Source organism: Eschrichtius robustus, chromosome 11, assembly GCF_028021215.1.
Source record: "Eschrichtius robustus isolate mEscRob2 chromosome 11, mEscRob2.pri, whole genome shotgun sequence".
In the NCBI taxonomy this organism is placed as follows: Eukaryota; Metazoa; Chordata; class Mammalia; order Artiodactyla; family Eschrichtiidae; genus Eschrichtius; species Eschrichtius robustus.
This window is the reverse complement of record NC_090834.1, coordinates 98,069,667-98,088,219: the sequence shown is the minus strand read 5'-3', so window position 1 is coordinate 98,088,219 and position 18,553 is coordinate 98,069,667. Positions and strand designations below refer to the sequence as shown.

The 18,553-nt window shown below is 52.1% G+C and overlaps 1 protein-coding gene across 3 annotated transcripts in view; it reads right to left on the bottom strand.

Moving 5' to 3' along the window:
• Positions 1-10,793, bottom strand: part of CD82 (CD82 molecule) — a 51,572-nt gene extending 40,779 nt beyond the window's left edge. For 2 of the 3 annotated variants that reach the window (XM_068555920.1, XM_068555919.1), the window contains exon 1: positions 10,255-10,369. The gene's annotated coding sequence lies outside the window, so the exon portion shown is untranslated. Of the gene's footprint in view, positions 1-10,254; positions 10,370-10,621 lie in introns of those variants that run through there. The other variant, XM_068555921.1, reaches the window with a different exon arrangement.
• Positions 10,794-18,553: the final 7,760 nt, after the last annotated feature.

Genomic DNA, 18,553 nt, shown 5'->3' with positions numbered 1-18,553 from the left:
GATCACGTTGCTGAATGGTTAGTGGGGGTAAAAAGTAGAGCAAGACCCTGGCTCAGAGATGATGGGGAACCTGCCTTCCCAGCCCCCTCACTTGGAGTCCCCCAGGGCAGGCACAGGGTTCAGGGAAGGCACCTCTGCTCCTGCAGCACACCTGCATGAGGTAAGCCTAGAGAGTGTGTGTGTGTGTGTGTGTTGGGGTGGGGGGGTGGGGAGTGAGATTCAGGAGGAGCAGGGAGAGGTGACAAGGCCAGGGGTCCTGTATTAGCGCTCCTACCGGCTTTCAGAGCATCCTTGGATCTATGAGATCGCCTGTCAGAGCCTCAGTTTTCCTTTCTGTAAAATGGGGATGGTGGTAATCATCTTATCCTCTTGCACATGCCTATATAACAGTGCGTACTGGAGAAGGGGTGATGAAGTGGGGGTAGGGGGAAGGTGAGTTCAGATCTCACACGAGCCTTTATTAAACAAGGCAAGGTTCCTACTGGCAGCAGCCCCAGGAGCTGAAATTCACTACACAGCCTCCCCTGCCCCAATCCACTACTCCACTGGTTCTCAAAGTGCGGTCCCACACCCAGAGCAGCGGCATCTCCTGGGAACATGTTAGCAACACACATTCCCTGGCTGCACCACAGACCAATGGAACCAGAAACTCTGGGGGTATGATCTGTGCTTTAACAAACCCTCCAGGAGACTCTGATGTATATCAGGGTTTGAGAACCACTGCACCAGCCCATGACCCCCCAGCCCTACTCCAGAGAAACCTCCTCCTACCGACCCATCTCACTTTCCCTGGCTCCCAGAAGGCTGCTGGGGAGGAAGGAGTCACCATGGAGAGAGGTCATTAAAGAGTAAAGATCCCATAATTAGTTAATGACACCGCAGGCTCCCGGAGAGGAGGAGGGTCCAAAGTCAGACTACAATGGAGGAGGAAAAGCTCCTCCATATCTGTTCTTCTCTTTCTGTCTGACTCCTGTGCACCCACACACGCCCCAAGAGCCTGCCCCCTTCCCTCCATGAGCTTGCTAACCAGCACCGAGGGACAGACAGTGCCTCTTGCCCCAGGAGAGCTGGAGCTACATGTGCGGGTACACGCTTGGGGAAAGGGCTTTTCCCCAAGAATCTGGTCCTTGGACCTTGAGTTTAAAAACCATCTGACGAGACAGCCACTTCGAAGAATTCAGTCTGTGAAGATCATTAAAGTTGAGAACAAAACAGACGTATGGACCAGGTGGTCACTATAGCAATGTGGGTACTAATGAAAAATTCTAAACAGCCTAAGTGTGCAACAGCAGGGGAATGCTTAACTGGGTCACGGCAGATCCACGTGGTATGATACTAGGGAGCCGGGAAACACGCTGTGGAAGAATATTGAATAACGTGGAAAAATCCTCCCTCTACAATGTTAACCTAAAAGTGGCAGCACAGGAAGTGGTTCATAGGGTATGATCCCAATCTTGTGTGTGTGTGTGTGTGTGTGTGTGTGTGTGTGTGTGTGTGAACACCAAACTGTTCACAGGACATCTCTGAGTGGTTATTTCCTCCTTTGCATCTGTTCTTCACCCTCCAACTTTTCCCACAAAACTATTTCTTCAATGGGCCTTTTTTTAAAGGGCCCATTCATTCAGGTAGAGGTGAAGGCTTTTTAAAAAAGTTGACAGAAATGGATTGGGATTGACATACACACACTACAATATATAAAATAGATAACTAGTAGGAACCTACTGTATTGCACAGGGAACAGTGCTCAATACTCTGTAATGACCAAAATGGGGAAAGAATCTAAAAAAGAGTGGATATATGTATAACTGATTCACTTTGCTGTACATCAGAAACTAACACAACATTGTAAATCAACTATGCTCCAATAAAAATTAGTAAAATAAACAACAACAAAAAGTTGACAGAAATGTCTCTTTGCTACATCAGAATCACTGGCCTGAGGGTGGGGCAGGGCGCTACAAGGGAGGTCTGGTTACCCTCCCCCACACCCAGAGAGCCATCATACTCTACATGGTCCCCAAGTGGTCCCCAACGCATGATCAGGACCAACAAGTAGAAGGGAGAGTGGGTTTGTTCAAATTCTACACAATATTTTTAAAGAGTCAGATATGTCCAGACATGAAAGGTAGTGAGCTCTCCAAGCCTTGAGGTGTGCGAGCAAAGGCTGAATGTCGTCCATGGGATCGGACCGAGTAGGTAGGCTGACTCAATGAACTATAATGCTGCCCACAAGACTACGATCTTGTGCATCTAGTCACAAGCCCCCAACTTTGCCCTCATACTAAGCCAAAAGCACCCAGGTCGAGGCTGGGCTCAGACAGTCTTACAGAGGACCAGGCCCATAGAGGTCTAAGGTCCTCCTGACCCCCAGATCTCCAAACAGCTCTGGAAAGCTCCTTCACTCCGGATCGGGGACCTCGGCCTTTGGGGAGGAGGACTCTGTCATTTCCTCAAAGGGGTGGAAGGCACAGCCTTGATTCATCACTATCACCCTCATCATCCTCTGGCTTGTATGGAAGCAGTATTACGTGCTGGGCCCACCACTAAGCATTTTACCCAGAGCCGTTATCTCATTTAATCCTCATCGAAATTGGTGAGAGAGGGGATCAGAGGGGCATTTGAGAGCCCCTGAATGACACAGCCTCCTGCCGCAGTTACTCCTCTGCTGTGAGTTCAGAGAGGTCAGAGGGTCAGGGAGGTGACTTGCCTACGTGACCGTCAGTGACCCAGGGCCTAGCTAGCCACCCACTCATTTGCAGTGGGATCTCAGACAAATCAATCATCCCCTACCCCCACTGAGTTTCTATTTCCTTTATAAATGAGGACGTCTCATCATGTCCCATTGCAACAACATTCTAATATTCCATATCCTAAGACAGTGGGTGGGAGAGTAATCTTCCAACTTCAGTAGTAGAATTACTCATTGCTATCATTATTGTTAGCAACGTCAAATTAACATTGAGTGTTTGCCTACCACGCATCATTGGAAGCGCCCTGTAGTTACGAGGAGGAACACATATTCCTCTCTCTGCTTGTTTCCCTGAGGAGGGACCTCTACGGGGAGAACACCTCAGGCCTCGCTCCACCCACTTCTTCACTTCAGGCCAGGACCCCAGCAGTGGGTTATCTGATTGGTTCATCTGGGAGACGTACTGGGCACGCCCAGCGGCTGCCCGCAGGCAGTGTTCATTCTGGGCTGCTCCTCCGCATAATACCAGCCCCTGCAGGGAGGCTGGCCCCTGTTCAGAGTTGCCTGTGACCGGACCGTAACTCTGCCAGTTCCAGGGCAGATGGTTAGCCAGCCCTCTGGGGACCGGATCTAAAGCCACGTTCTCGGGGCTTCCTTTGGAGCTCCATCTTTGTCAACTGTTCTTTTCACTTGGTTCCAAATTCAGAAGAAGAGGGCTTCCCTCGCAACTTAAACAAGTGTGAAGCTCCTTTAACCTTCACAGCACCCCTCTGAATTATGTATTATTATTATCCCCATTTTACACGTGAAGAAAGTAAGCCCGTCGGCGTCAAGGATTGTTGAAAAGCTTTCTAAACACCAGGCAGCACTTGGGGTGTGTCCCCCACGATGGAAGCTGGATTATGCTCCCGTTCAGAATCTGACTCTTGCCTCCCTCCAAAGACACTCCCTCAGACTTGTGAGGCTTGACAAATTGACACATTCACTTCAAACCAACACCCCACCCCCTTTTGAAATAAATATGATTTATTAACAACAATAACTTCAATATGATCCCAAGTTCATATAATGCATTTTTGTTTAAATATATATAGTACGTTTTTTGATAGCTTTATTGTAAAAGTGTGTACTTTCTTCCTTTCTTGAGCATAAAAATAATATGGGCTTACTGCAGAAGATTCAGAAAGTGGGGAGAAGTAAAAAAAGTCTGTAATCTGATCTAGATAATCCCATTATGTGTTTCTTTAAATGTTTCACCTACTTTTTAGCCTTGTTGAGTGCAATTGCGGGGGGCTGCCCTGTCGTTCTGTGTCTGCAGTACCCCTGTGACAGTGTGGGAACCTGCCCACCTACTGTGGCTGTCTCAGGGCAGGAGAACAGGCTGGGCACCCAGAAGTCCTTTCCCTGTATAAAACCCTGCAACTCCGCACTGTGATATCACATGTGCCTGTCTTACAAAAGCCAAGCGCAGCAAATGCAGGATAATAGAGTTTTGCAGCCCAAAAAGGGCTGCAACTTGCCCAAGGTCACATGGCAAGTAAAGGATGAGCTGGGCTCAGAACCCAGGTCTCCAAATTCCCAGACTCAAGCCATTCAACAAAGACTACCCCCAAAGACTTAAATCCTGCTTCCTATTAATAATAGCAACACTATCCAAAACATCTGGTACATATAAAGCACTCACTATGTGCCAGGCACGTCTCACAAATGCTTCACGTACATTAATTTGTATCATTTTCAAACGACCCTATGAAATAAGTATTATAACCAACTCCAGTTTAGATGCTGAAACTGATGTACAGAGGGGTTAAGACACTTGCCTAAGGCCTCACCCAGCAGGTAAAGAGCAGAGGCAGAAATGATCATCCTTGGGGTCTGATTCCAGAATCCACGACATTGCCTATGGTGCGTCCTCCACTCTCCTGGGCCAGGGCCAGCTGGACCCCAGGCAGGCTTCTGGAGCATTTCTGCCTGAGGAGTAAGCCAACTGGCCTAGGGGGTCACCCCCCTGGAGCAGCTCACTCTGCAACTTCACAGCGGAGCCAGGAGCCGAACCCAGGCTTCCTAAGGCCCAGCTTGCAGCACTTCGTCCACTTTTCTGCATGGGTCCTATGAGCCTAGGTCCAGAATCTTCAGGAACTCCCACCCCAGATCACCTCTTGACGCAGCAGGGGAAGTCAGGGGTGGGGCCCAAAGAAAGGCAGAAGCTCCCACTTCCAGGAAAGAAGCCAGAGGGGAGAGTGGCGGGGCCTCCCAGAGCTGCCCACCTGGTGGTCTCCAGGGATAATGTCAGGGGTGGGCCTCCTGGAGGGCATCTTCCCACCCCCCAGCCCTGCGCCCACGCCTCACGGGACAGGAGCACCTTCCACAAATAACTGCTGACTTGAACGTGCCTTTTCTGGCTGAGTCAGGGTTCACTAAGGGCCAGAGTGCTCCCACAAGGCTGGGGCTGGAGGAAGTTGGGCTCTTCCCCTCTCAGGAGGGGAACGGCTGGGCCTCATGAGGGAAGCTGGATCCCGGGCTGAAGAAATCCCAGGCCAGCCACACCATTCCCACCTCCCCGGACCCCGGCTGCAGGCACGGGATGGGCAGGCCTGAAGGGCAAGGCAGGGGCATCCAGACCCTGCTTCCCGGCTCCGCCTTTGCCAAAAGGAGCCACCGAGGATCTGGCTCTGAACTGGGTCCTACTGGGCCACCCTGAGGAGAATCACTTATTCATTCAACCATCATTTCCTGAGTGCCCGCTGTAGGCCAGGCCTTGGACCAGGAGTCAGGACACAGAGCTGGATGGGGCAGTCCCTGGCTGGGAGGATTCACAGAGATACTCCATATGCCACCAAACAGCAGCAAAGAGGCAAGTACTCAGTGTAGGCAAGCGCAGAGGAAAGAGGGGAAGGGAAAGGAGGGGTTTTGGAGAAAGTCTGCCATTGACGTTCAGACCTACTTCCCCTCAGGAAGCTCAGTCACGGCGGGGAGACCCAGCCACCCCCAGGAAGAGCACCACGCAGGTGGAAATGACTGGTGTCTTGGAGCACGTACACACACGCTGGAGAGGCACAGAGGGCCCATACGGAAGGCTGGTGCTCTGGGGAATGTCTCTGGGGGCCTGAGAAGCAGCCTAGTATAAGCCTTGAAGACTGGCCAGATGCAGAAAATAAGGACAGCAGCAGCTCTCATTCATGGAGGATACACCATATGTAGGTAGAAAATTGCTAAGCGCTCCACATGCACTTTTTTGTTTTATCCTCACGTCACCCTATGAAGTAGTTACCATTATTATCCCCAATTTACAGATTCAGAAACTGAGGCCCAGAAAGGGTCAAATAGCTAGGAATGGCCAGGGCCAAGTTTTTGCTCCAAGTCCAACTCTTCACCACCATGCTGTACCATCTCCCTAATCTGTGGACAGGCAGAAGGTAGACAAGGGTGCTTCAGGTGAGGGGTAGGCAAGGTTAGGAGGTGGAATTGTCCAGTTCCACTCTGTACCGAGACCCTGTGTTGTATGTGTGTGTGTGTGTGTGTGTGTGTGTGTGTGTGTGTGGTGTGTGTGTGCACTCACATGTGCCCTACTTTACAAACAACAGAGTCCAGGTTACAGAACCCCCTGAGAGCCAAGTAAAGAATAGGCCATTAGCAGAGGAGGGAAGGAAAGCCCAGAGAGGAGAAGGAACTCATGAAAGGTCACACAGTCTGTAAACAGAAGAGCTGGAACTAACTCTAAGAACCAGAAGACAGGCCTCTTCCCTCCCCTCAGCTGCTTCTCCATGTCAGCACAGAGTGAATCAGCTGCTGACAGGAAAACCACGGTGTAGGGGGAACCCCAGGGGTGAGTCAGGAACCAGACAGCCCCCAGACACCAGCGGGACCGTCACAGAGGCCCTGGGCCTGTGGCTGGCCTCCTCACTGGCAGCATCAGGGGGCGAAGGGAAGAGGGAAGCAAGCGTAGCATGAAGCTCGGCCAATGTTTACCTCTAGGCTTCCCTCCTGGCTCCTCAGATCCAGGCTTAGAGGAGGGGAAGCCGGTGGGCAGGGCAGTTCCTGCTGAGATTAAACCGGACCCCCAACCCTGGCCCCGGCCTGTCACACACAGGGGCCCAGGCTCTTCCCTCCCGCCCGCCTCTCACAGAGCCAACTCCTGACTGTTTGATTCTTCCGTGAAATCATAACCGCCCCCTGAGTTTCCCGCGGGGTGGAGGAAGTGGGTTTAAAGATTTGGAGCAGGGGGTCAAGGCTGAGCCAAAACCAGGGGGTGCCAGCTGGCCCCAGATGCTCTAAATCAAAAGGAATGCTCAGGGCTTGGGGCTGCTCTGCCCTGGGCCAGGAGGGGCTGTCTGGTCCTCAGGGTGAACAGGGGCTGCGTCCCCAGGGTTGGAGGGTAAGAAAAGGGGGTGAGGAGCTTCCAGGAAGTGGTTCAAAAGTCTGAGGCCACAAGAGAGAGGGGACTGCCCCACATTGCAGAAACTTCAGAGGAGCCCTGGAGGAACCAAAAATCCACCCCCTGCCGCATGTGGGAAATTTGTGCCCCCTCTGGCTAACCTCTCACTCTGGCCTTCCCTGGGCTGGGACTAGGAGGGGAGAGCTGCAGGCACTTCTTTCCAGCCGCCCTGCTCTCCCGCCCCCCCAGCCCCTGCTGACTGGCTCAAGTTCCCTCCACTCAGCCCAGAGGCCTCCCCTTCATGGGCAAACACAGAGCCTTCTTGGGCGTCTCCCTCTCTATCACTCTGTAGCACTTGTCACCCTCCCCAGTGCCTTAACCCACCCAATCCAGTCACCTTCCTGAGCACCTGCTATGCACCAGGGTCTAGGCTCCATGGGGGATCGAAAGAAACAAAGGGCACCCACTGGGACACTTGCTCCCCCTCCCCTCCAACAGAGCCTTTCCTATGCCCCAGCTGCAGACATCCCCAAAGCCCCCCAGGCCCCTCCTTCCCCATCATCACAGCCATCGGTTCGTTATCCCTTGACCACTGGGTCTTGCACCCCAGCGCATCTGGCAAGACTGTCTTTCCAAAAGTGCCACCCTGACTATGTCACTCCCCTGCTCGAAAACCTTCAGCAGCCCTCACTTTCTACAAATCAAATCCAAACATCTCACCTTGGCATTCAAGGTCCTCCACAAGTTGATCCAACCTACCATTCCCCCTTCCCATCCCTGCACAGTCCCAGCTCTTCAGTCAGATTGACTGATCAATCTAGCAGTTTCCTAAAAATCCCCTGAACCCTCTGGTTCCCTTTCCCATCGGATCTGAACCCTGATCTTGGTGGTTGGAAAAGTACCGAAGCTGTGCTCACAGTGTCTGCTATATAGTATGTGGGCTACTTTCAAAAAAGGTTGAAAAAAAAAAAAAATCCCCTGAACACACTGACCTCCTTGCCTTCCCCTAGGCATCCTCCTCTTCCCAAAACACTATATTTGCTGTGGCTACTGAAACCTTTGCAATCCTTAAGGCCCACCCAAAACTCCACTTCCTCCATGAAGCTTTCCTGAAGATCCCTCTGACCCTTCACCTATCTCCTATCAGAGTCCCGTTGTCTAAGTTCCTCACCAGACGGTAAGCAACTAAGGATGGGGTCAGTGTGTCATCGTCCGTCATTCATCACGTGGGGTAGAGGAGTGGTAGGAGGACTTTCCAGTAGATGTTTACTAAGCACTGTTTGAAATGAGCATCTCCTCCTTGCCCCCCGCACAGACAACACCTACTGACCCCTCTCCCTCCCCACCAGACCAAACTCTAACCTTAAGCCATTCAAATGCTTGGAGAGGGGAGTCTGGGGCCCCAGGTTGATCCAAGCCCAACCAGGACTTGGGATCCCAGGCAGAAAGCCCTGTTCAAGTCTCACCACCTCCCTTTCTCCCGTGTCTCACCTCCCCTGAGCACCACCCTCCCATACATACACACGCTGTTTCCTCCACATAGCAGAGCCCTCAGTCAAACTCTGTCCCATAGTGCTTTCCAGCTGGTTCCACAGTGTAGGGCTCATCTCCCCAGGAGATGCAGGGAGCCAGCCACCTTCAGTGCCCAACCCTGATCAAACAGATAAAAGGTGCCCACACTGCCCCTCACCTCCACCCCGAGCCAAGCATGCAATGGAAGAGCTGGATTCTGGCCACCAGAGCAGTACAAACCCATGAGATCTCATCTGGCCTTGAGCTCTGGGTATGAGTTATCCTCTCCAGCAGAGGCATGGTGGGGATGGGGACCTCACTGTCAGCAACTCAGAATGAGGGTAGAACCCAGAGGCTAGCTCACCTCTGTATCACCTAGCTCCAGCTAATATATAGCAGGTGCTAAGTAAACATTTGGGGGTTTATTTAACTGGACACCTAACAACTGCAAGCAATATTACTGAAAACTCAGCTACTCTTTGGTCCAGATGACACATTCCCCAACCCCAAAATGGACAAAGTGATGCTGGTGGCAGGTGGCAAGTTTTGGCTCTCACAAGGTCAAGAGGAGCTGCAGCCAGCCCTCCAAAAACAGTCTCATTCCCAGGCAGGAAGCCAGTCTATCACCTGCCCATCCACATCAGAGCAGCTGTCATACAACGAGGCCTCACTGGGTGCCTGGTGCCTTGCTAAGCACTATATACACATTATTCTATTAAGTCCTCACTACTACCATTGAGTACCATCACTACCCCCATTTAACAGATGAGGAAACTGAAGCTTGAAGGGGGAGTGGAATCCAAAGTTGGTCCCAAGTCCTCGACCACTGAACTAGGCTGCCCAACTATGGCCCTGGCACAGAGCACCTACCGCCACCAGGGACAGAAACGTCCAGCCCAAGGAAGGAACCCTGGGCATGCAGCAAGAGCCCCGGCTCTGGGCTTGACTCTGGCCCAATGTTTGCGGGGTTTTCCCTTGTCTTCCCCACTCACCCGGATAAGAACTTGTCCCCTAGTTTCCGCCAGGGGCCTCCCAAGCCAGCTCACTTGGAAAAGCCCTGGGAGGGGGATAAATGCCCTGCTGAGTTTCCCACCCCAAGTCTTAACTGGGCTCTCAGAGTTGGGGGGAAGGGGAGGCTGAAACCTCCCTGACTTGGGCATCCATCCCACGCCCCCGGCTCTACCCCCGGTTCCCAGGCCTGTGGGTTCAAGTCCCACGCGAGGAACTAGTGTGACCTTTAAAGCAATTCGCTTCACCCTCGCAGAGAGTTTGCTTTGCTCAGTGTCACTCTGCAGGGAGACAAACTGTAGTCTGGGCGACGCAATCCGAACACCTGTTGAGTCCGCTCTCACCTGCCAGCCTCACCTTCCGGGGTTTCAGTGAGAAAGGGCAATAAGAACACGGAGTCCACCTAGTTCAGCCTCTTCCTTTTACTGGAACCCGAGAGGTCCAGGGCAGGGTGGGGGGACGCGCCCGGGGTCACACAGCCAGAGCACGGCGGAGCCGGAGACCTGGGGGTCAGGACTTGGGAATTTAAGCTCCTTCTCACCCACCAGCTGCCTTCGTGGCCCGACCTGTCACTTGTTGCGAGAAAGCTGCCCAAGCGGGCTCTGGAAGTGGGGACGAAAACTAACTTTGCTCGTGGTTGCCGGCAGGCCTCCCCCCACCCCCTTCTCACCTGCTGGCTCTGCTTTTTGCTCGGCGCTGCAAGCCTGGCGTCTCCCGCTCGCGCCCCACTCAGCGTCCGACTGCGCAGCCCTGGATTCAGTAGCTCGATCGTCCCCCTCCCGGCAGTCGTCGGGGAAGGCAACGGCCTCGGCCAGGCCCCGCCCCCGGAGGCCCCGCCCCCAAGACACGCCCCCTCGGCCTCTTGACTTGGGCCCGCCAGCCCCGCCCCCAGACCCTGCAGGAATGTTGACTGGCTTCCAGGCGGATCGGGCTCTGTCCGCTACGGCCTCCCCGCTCTAACCGGCCAGCCCCGCCCCGGGTCCTGCGGGGGATGGAGCTACGCCCCTCGCCCCGCCCCGCTACGGCCCAGCTTCAACCTGTGGATGGGGCCCTCCCTGGGCCTGCCTCCTCGGCCGGGTCCTCTGCGCCCCTCCAGGCCCCGGGCCCTGCCCGGATAAATCCTTGTCTGGGTGGGCATGAGCCTCAGCCCTGCCGGGTGGGAAACCTCACTCTCAGCGCTTCCTAACGGTCCCGCCCCTCCTCGGCCTTCCTCAGCCTTCCCACGCTCCTCCCGCGCCGCTGGCCACCTCCCTAGGCCCTCCCACCACCCCCGCCTCCGACTCCCTCTCCTCCGGCCTTATCCCCGCCCCCGGCCCTCCTAGCATGAGGCCTCTCCCCAGGAACGCCCCTTCCTCGCTTCACCGCCTCCCTAATCTTGCCCTGCCCTACCCTGGCAACCCTACCCGAGGCAGGCAGGCCTCCGGATACACCCACGCTGGCATTCCGGGGCGGGTGTATCCGGGTGCAACCGGGGAACGGCGTGGGAGCGGTTTGCGTTCCAAGTCCGGGCCTCTACCAGGAGGTGGCTTGGGCCGAGGCACTTTTTGAAAATACTAACAGCTACCACTGATTGAACTTTCTCCAGGGACCAGGCTGTGTGCCAAGCTCTGGCTTGGAAAAGCACTTTAAAAGTACTGGCCGTTGAATTTGCACAACTCTATCCAGATGTTGCGCCCATTTTACCAATGGGCAACCTGAGGCTTAGAGAAGGGAAGTCACGGCCTCTGAGTCTCACAAGGGTGGTGAGCAGGACCCAGTCCCAGGCCGTGAATCACAAGGCTTGATGCTGCACCAGCTTGCCTGGACTGGCCCCTGGAGGAGTAGCCCGGACCAGCCGTCTGCCGAGGCAGTGCTAGCAGGCTGCCAGAGGTAAGGGAGGAGGCGTGGGTTGATGAGCTGGGGGGCAGGAGGGGCTGCTGGTCCATCCCTGAGAAGCTGGCTTTCTCCCTTGAGAAGAAGTGGCTCAGAATTAAGATGGGCCGCAAAAGATCTCCGGATGGCTGTGGTACCCCCACCTGCATCCCAGCCCTCCATACACCCAGAGCCCAGGGACCAGCCTCAGGTCCCTGCGTTATGGCCAGAGCCATTGAGCTGTGCAGCTGACAAAGCTCTTTCATTCCCATTATCTCACTGGCATTTCACAAGGACATCATTGTGGGGAAAGTATGATTATGCCGGTTTTGCATGGGTGGAGTAGGGTGGGGAGCTGGATCCCCGCCCAGCAAGGTGGTTCCCAAAGCACGGTCCTTGGACCAGCAGCATCTGGAAACTTGTTAGGAATGTGTGTTTGGGGGCCCCATCCCAGGTCTACTGAGTAAGAAACTCTGGGGGATGAGCCTAGCAGTTTGCTTTAACAAGGCTTCATGGTGATTCTGAATCACACTTCAGTTTGAGAACCACTGTTCAGCATAAAGGTGAAGAAGTCAGGGTGCTCTGAGAATCACACAGACCAGGTAGCCTCCTGGGAGCCTTGTGACCCAAGGCAAGGCAAGGAAGGTACTTAACCTCTCTAGACTGAGCCCTTCAAAGGGATATCATGATAATAAAAATAATACCAATCTTGAGGGGGGCTGTTGAGGATTAAATGTGGTAGCGCTCGTGAAGTGTTTGTCCGCTCTTGGACACCGTGCATGCTCAATAAATAAATGTTTTCTTTCCAGTAAAAAGTCCCTTTCATAGAATCTCCACATCAAGCCGGAGGAGTGGGGCTGGGGAGTTCTTTAAGCCCAGAAGTGTCCCATACTGTTGTCCTTGCCACAGAAGGACACCATCTTTCCTGCAAGGGGCCAAGAGCCTAAAAAGCTCTGGACGGCGTTGATGCTACTGTTCCAGGGACCATACTTCGGGAACCACAGTGCTATTCTGTCTTGGCCTGGACTCCAGCTCCCCACCCTAGCCAGTCCATGCAAAATGGGCATAAAATACCTTCCTCTCCTACCTTGCTCCGGATCCCCTCCCCTCAAGCTGGGGGTGTTGGTGATGGTGATTGGCAGGTGGCAAAACAGCTGGATTCCATCAGCACCCCCCCCCCCTTCCCCCAGGCAGGCATTAGATCACATGAGTCCCATCTGCCACCCCTTCCTGTCTCTGTCACTCCAGATTAGAGATGGAGGCAGCTGGGGCAACATGCAGGGCAGTCTGCAGGCAGCTTCTGGAATCTCTGCCAGACTCTCCCACCATCCTCTGCAGCCCATAGAAGAGGGTCTCCTATAGGAGTTACAGCCTGGGGCACTGGTCCTGTTCCACAGAGCTACTCTGACACGTTGATAGCGAAAACTGAGGCCCACGTATATATCTAAACATTTAACAGACTGTAAAATAAAATATGTCTATTCTCCTGCCTTGAGAAATATTCTTTATAATGACTGAGAAGGCCATGTTGAAATTTAGAATTCTTGTACTCTTTGTAATTCTATGCAGGGACATGGTGGGTGTAGGGGTGAGTCAGCCGTGACCCCAGTCTTCAGCACACCCACCCTAATTCTCTTCCTAGCACCATCTGTGTCCTGTGTCACAAGCAGCCTAGGACTCAGGCCTGTGAACACCCCAGCCCACATGCCCAAACTCTGTCCACACTCCTTGCCTATAGCTACCACTCAAGTCACCCCTCTAGGGGTGCACACGGGGGCATGTTGTACCCTCAGACGGATGGACCTGGAGAAGTTGCTTGTGTAAGCCCTAAAACTGGGCTTGGGCCATTTAGGCAGAGATTTCTAGGTTTTTAGATACCTGAAGCATGATGGAGGAGGAAGGGGGGGTGCAGGCTTTGGGTGGACACAGGTGGCTTTCCTGCCAGGTCCGTGGGTGGCACTGCCATTCAGCTTTGTCTTCCCAGCACCCAGCATAATGCTGGGCACACAATGGGAGCTTAAGGGACAGTCAATGAATAGATGTGTGTCTCAGTTATTTACTGAAATGTCAAATTGGGTTGGTTTTTCAGCATTTCCTCTCTTCCAGCGGGAGTCAGCCTTCACCGTGACTTACCTCGGTCATTTTTCCAGGCAGAGAGCACAGCCACCTCTAGTGAGAGATTACTTCCATCTTTTGGGAAATTCTCCAGTCCATTCCAGAGGTGAAACCAGGAGTTTTGGAGGCAGGAAAAGGGGCAAGAAGAACCACTCTTAAGGAGTTCCCTGGTGGCCTAGTGGTTAGGATTACAGGCTTTCACTGTTGTGGCCTGGGTTCAGTCGCTGGTCGGGGAACTGAGATCCCTCAAGCCACATGGCATGGCCAAAAAATATCAAATGGCCAACTTGGAGGTAGGGGAGATGGTGGTTATAAGACCTCAAAAGGGTATGGCCATGGGGTTCCCAGCCTCCCAAAGATTCTCCACCCCAAAGGTGGCAAAGCAGGAGATCTGAAGGTCTTTGTGGGCAAGAACATGGGTGTCAGGGTCTCATCGGTGCCTGGGCCTAGGAAAAGCCCCAAGACTCTTGTACAGCTCTGGGAGGAAAGAGGAGGAGAGGGATGGGGGAGAGTGGTGCATCTCTTTCCTATTGTTATGTAACAAACCACCCAGTCATTTATTTAGCCCATAAATCTGTCATTTGGGGTATGTTCAGTGGGGAAGGCTTATCTCTGCTCTAGGCAATATCAGCTGATTCAGCTGGAGGTTGAGAATGCATTTGCAAGATGGTGCACTCACTCAGCTGGCTAGCAAGTTGGTGCTGGCTGTCAGCTGGGAGCTCAGCTAGAGCTGGCGCCCAAGGCCTCAGTTCCTCTCCATGAGGCCTCTCGGCAGGCTGCTGGGGACTCTTCACAGCAAGATGGCTGGGTTTCAGGAGCTAACAGAGAACAAGATAGAAGCATATGGCGTTTTATGACCTAGCCTCAGAAATCATGTAGTATCACTTCCTTTGTATTCTATGAGCGGAGGCAATTACAAAAGCACACCTGGTTCAAGGGGAGGGGACATAGTCTCCTTCTCTGGATGAGGGGTGGCAATGTTCTAGAAGCGCTTGCAGGGCAGAAGATACTGTTGCAGATATTCTAGTTGGTGGGAAACTCAATCAGGAAAACACAGTCTGTCCCAAGTGGGACCTCAGAATGACTGGAGTAGATATTCCACTGGTGGGAACTGAGAGTCTGAATTCAGCTGATTTAAAGAAAAAGGTGCCCAATATTTTCTTACACAACCATTTGTGCACAAATGAATCAGAAGTCTGGCAGCAGACACTTAGTCCTGAGTGTTTAGGTTATTTAGGATCATCCTTCAGAGAGTCCGCAGAACAGATTTGGCACCTCCCTCCCTTCGACCTGCATGGTTTCCTTAAAATTATAAACTTAAATAGCACCCCTGGATCCTCATAACAACGACCCTAGGAGGTACATACTATTACGATGCCCATTTCCAAGATGTGGGAATGGAGGCATTGAGAAGGTAAGTAACCAGCTCAAGGTCATACAACTAGTAAGTGACAGAGGAAAGAGAAGTGATAGTTTATAGCCAACTTAGTTTTCGGTTGCAGAAATTGACCCTAACAGGAAAAGCCCAAGATGCATAGGACCTAGGTACCCAGATTCTGACCACCAACACTAAGCCATGTGGTCTGTTCCTAAAGGCTCACACTGCCATCAAAGAGCACCCCGCAGGGCCTCGAAAAGACCCTGCTTCCTGCTTGAGAAGCAGAAAGAATGCTGGTCCCCAGAGAGCTGGGTTCTCTCCACGCTTGACATAAATCTGCTCCATACTCCGTCTTCTTGCCGGGAAGTGGTTAATAGCAATTTATCAAGCCTGAGTCTATTGCTAAGCACAGTAACTCCTGCATTTGAATGGGTTCAACAGGGCCAGGGCCTTTCTTCTCCAAAGAACTGGATGAGGATCTAAACTCTGAGCCCCTTATAGCTGGGTTGTAGCTGGGACAGGCTCCAAGTTCCCACCAAAGAGACTGAGCCGTTGATTTTTTTCCATCTCAGCCATTTAACAAAGATCATTTAGACCCCTGCCCACCCTGCCCCCCGCTACATCCGAAGGTCCAGGGGTTAATCCCACGCAGCCCTGGCCTCAACGGGGCTTTCAGCACAGTGGGGAAGCTGACCCAGAAACCAGTGCAGTGGTGCCCCACAGTGTTACAATACCAAGAGCAACGGCAAAAATAACAACAGAGCCTCCATCTTTAAAGCAAACACTTACCATGCTCCAGACAATTTAAAAATGACTTTGGGTATATTTAACTAATTTGATAACAAGCATTTGTGTAGTGCTTTACATATTATGAAGCTTTTTGTTTTTTTTTAACAACTGTGGCACTTGGGTAACTTTGAAACTATTGAATGATGTCTCCCCATCCACAATTCCCTGTTATGCCTGTTGTTTTCCCCTTTCAGGCATCAGGTCAACCCCACGGCAGGAGTTGGGTGCCCCAAGCAGTCATGAGCCCCCATGCCAATGTATGTTAGTTTACTTATTTATAATCGAGATGTATGCACTAATTTGCTACCATTTGGCATATTCCGAGCCATACACAAAAACAAAATTTGAAAAGACAAGATGAAAAGTTATTTAAAATATTCAAGATATACAAAAATAAAAATCAACCAATATAAAGCAATCCTATCATTTTCTCCTTGAACCCCAGTAGATCCTGTTAGAGACCATTTCTTCTGACCTCTGTGCCCACAGGGAAGAGTTGTTGGAGCAGAAAAGCAGAAAACAGAAAAGGCTCCTCTGGACAACCCTGTTTTGGTGTCTCCAGATACCCCTAAGTCCCTGAGATGGATGGGGAGCTGCTACCAAAAGGGGACTGGAAATGGCAGCTCTCACTCCTGCCATTGGGTGGAGCTGCGCAAAACCAGCGTGAGATCCTCCCCTGAAACAGGCACGGGCTAAAAAGAACACTCCTGTGGCCCAAGGAGCCAATGGTGTACACAGTCTCCTCATTGTAAGGTTGAGAACGCCAAGGCTCAGAGAGTTGAGTTGAAAAAGTTTTGCATTTGTCACGGGTATTTCAACATTGGGGGATTTCATAACATTTAGACATACAGCTTCTGATGAAAAAACAGAAAAACCCAAACACCCTGACGTGCATCCTGACAGGGCAAGAGCTGGTGGACCTGAGTGTGGTGTCCCTTTCATTTGTAACATACACCCTCCAGCTGGCCCCAGTCCCCACCCCTCCCCATTGCCCACCCGACCTGCTTTCCTCAGTTTTGTGACCTGCCTAGTCCCCATGGGCAACTGAGGTTGCAGTCCTGGGCTCAACAGGTGCTGGTTGAACTGGCGTTTGTACTGAAAGCTCTCTGAGTGGCAGCACTGCCACACAGACCTCTGCAGGAAAACACCGCAGTCTTTTCTTCCCTTCTCTCCATGACCCTCCCTAAGAAAACTACGGCGTTAGGACAGTCCTCCTCTCTGAGAGATGGTTTATGTTCAAGTCCCTGCCCTGATAACTTTCTAGCCATGTGACCTTAAGCTTGCATCTTCACCTGTCTGGGTCTGTTTCCTCACCTGTTAAGCTGCAGGCAATGCACATACAACATTTGCTACATTAGGGTTATAAGACAGACTGGTTAGTTGTCTCCAAGTCATTTCTTTCCCTAACAGAAATGTAGAGATTAAAACAAACACACACCAAAACAAACACAAAAACAAAAAATTTCCACATGCTTCCCTCCGAAATGAGCATTTAGCGCCCTCTGGTGTCCATACCACCCAGTGCAGCCAATCAAGAGAAACCTGGAGAGACACCAGGAGAGGAAAGCCTGGAGGGACAGGGGAGGGACAGGGGAGGGTCCCCACCTCCCACCCCGGGCCTCAGGTCAATTCAGGCTCCCAGGAGCAGAGTGTAGGCCCCGCATGAGAGCCAGGCGAGGGCAGACATAGAATTAGGTCTCCTTAACAGGTTCCAACTGCAGATTCGCCACCCAGCCCAGACAAGGAACTTGGTGTGGGATTTACCAGCCAATGCTAGTTGGCCTGCAGTCCCCCTGGGTATCTGGAGGCCTCGAAGACCGATAACTCTTGTTTAATAATGGTAATGAAATAATATTAACTCTAGTAAGCATTGTAAGCATACGAAATAGAGTCTAGTTGTTCATGCAGAAAAATTTACTAAAAGGTACTTGCAAAGCCCCCTGAATTGTTGCGTGGGGGATTGGGGTTGGCTGGAGAGTCAGGCTCGAGCTCAGTGTCCAGAAATAAGACCTCAGGCTACGCTGCAGCACCAGCCTGATAAGACAACTATCACTGTCACATCCTCCATCCGATGCCCCTCTACCCCAGGAAGTCAACTTTGCAAACCCCTGGGATCCCACCACCAGGAGGTTACGTCCATCATGACAGCAAAACACGGAAGCTCCTCACAAAGCCTACTGCCTCTGAGTCCAAGCCCTGCAGCCAAGTGTCAGACCCCAGGCACCGAGGCCACTGGCCTGCAGGCTGGCTGCCAGCGAGGTTGGGAGTTAGCGTTCCGATGCCTGCTCTGGGAGGTTGAACTTGTAATGTGGGAATTTCCTCAAACATAGAAAGACTATTCCAAAGACGCAGGGCAGCTATGAATATGACAGATGTCCACCGCAACTCCTGCTGATGGAGGGTGTACCACATGCCGGGCACTGGGCATTATCTCATCTAATCCTCACTCTGACCCTCAGAGGCAGAAAAATTACCATCCCCATTTTGTGGAGAAGACAACTAAGGCTTGGTGAGTTTACATAATTTGAATAAGATCTCGTGGCCGGTGAGTGGCAAAGCCAGGAGCAAGTCAGGACTGCCTGACTCTAGACCCTAAAAGATATGCTATATTGTTTTCCTAAAGTGTCTCTTTTTTCCTAAAGTGACTCCTGTCCCATTTACTGAGAACGAGCCAGGGAGTCTAGAATGAGGGCCTAGAAGGGAATTCAAAGGTCGTTTAACCTAACTACTTCTCTAGTGCTACTCCTTAGCCCTGTATCAGTCAGCTTTTGTGAGGTTATGCTGCAGTAACAAAGAACCCTGAAAATCTTGTCGACTTAGTAACAACCAAGTTTTA